Raw genomic sequence first — 1,480 nt, 5'->3', positions numbered from 1 at the left:
GGCGTTTAACGCCAGCTTTCCTCTGGGTGAAATCCTAGCATTTAAACGCCAGACTGCTGCTTATTTCTGGCATTTAACGCCAGTTTCATGCTCTGTTCTGGCGTTAAACGCCAGCCAGATGCTCCTTACTGGCGTTTAAACGCCAGTAAGCCCTTCCTCCAGGGTGTGCTATTTTTAATGCTGTTTTTCATTCTGTTTTTGATTTTTCAGTAGTTTTTGTGACTCCACATGATCATCGACCTAATAAAACATGAAATAACAAAGAGAAAATAAAATAAAAATGATTAAATAACATTGGGTTGCCTCCCAACAAGCGCTTCTTTAATGTCAATAGCTTGAGAGTGAGCTCTCATGGAGCCTCACAGATAATCAGAGCAAGGTTGGAATCTCCCAACACCAAACTTAGAGTTTGGTTGTGGCCTCCCAACACCAAACTTAGAGTTTGACTGTGGGGGACTTTGGTTGGCTCTGCAGTGAGAGAAGCTTTTCATGCTTCCTCTCCATGGTTACAGAAGGAGATCTTTGAGTTTTAAACACAAGGTAGTCCTCATTCAGTTGAAGGACCAACTCTCCTCTGTCCACATCAATCACAGCTCTTGTTGTGGCTAGGAAAGGTCTTCCAAGGGTGATGAATTCATCCTCATCCTTCCCAGTATCTAGGATTATAAAATCAGCAGGGATGTAAAGGTCTTCAACCTTTACTAACACGTCCTCTACTAGTCCATAAGCCTGTTTTCTTGAGTTTTCTGCCATCTCTAATGAGATTCTGGCAGCTTGCACCTCAAAGATTCCCAATTTCTCCATTACAGAGAGTGGCATGAGGTTTATCCCTGACCCAAGGTCACATAGAGCCTTCTCAAAGGTCATGGAGCCTGTGGTACAAGGTATTAATAACTTTCCAGGATCCTATTTCTTCTAAGGCAATCTTAGTTGATCCAGATCACTCAGTTCATTGGTGAGCAAGGGAGGTTCATCTTCCCAAGTCTCATTACCAAAAAATTTGGCATTCAGCTTCATGATTGCACCAAGGTACTTGGCAACTTGCTCTTCAGTAACATCCTCATACTCTTCAGAAGAAGAATACTCATCAGAGCTCATGAAGGGCATAAGGAGGTTTGATGGAATCTCTATGGTCTCTAGATGAGCCTCAGATTCCTTTGGTTCCTCAAAGGGAAACTCCTTGTTGATCACTAGAACTCCCAGGAGGTCTTCCTCACTGGGATTCACATCCTCTCCCTCCCTTGTAGGTTCGGCCATGATGGTCAATTCAATGGCATTGCACTCTCCTTTTGGGTTTTCTTCTGTATTACTTAGGAGAGTACTAAGAGGGGTTTCAGTGATCCCTTTACTCAGCTGGCCCACTTGTGCCTCCAAATTTCTGATGGAGGACCTTGTTTCATTGATGAAACTTAAAGTGGCCTTAGATAGATCAGAGACTATATTTGCTAAGCTAGATGGATTCTGCTCAGAATTCTCTGTC

The sequence above is a fragment of the Arachis hypogaea genome, chromosome 16 (genome assembly GCF_003086295.3).
Source record: "Arachis hypogaea cultivar Tifrunner chromosome 16, arahy.Tifrunner.gnm2.J5K5, whole genome shotgun sequence".
Taxonomy (NCBI): Eukaryota; Viridiplantae; Streptophyta; class Magnoliopsida; order Fabales; family Fabaceae; genus Arachis; species Arachis hypogaea.
Note: the sequence above shows the minus strand (reverse complement) of the source record.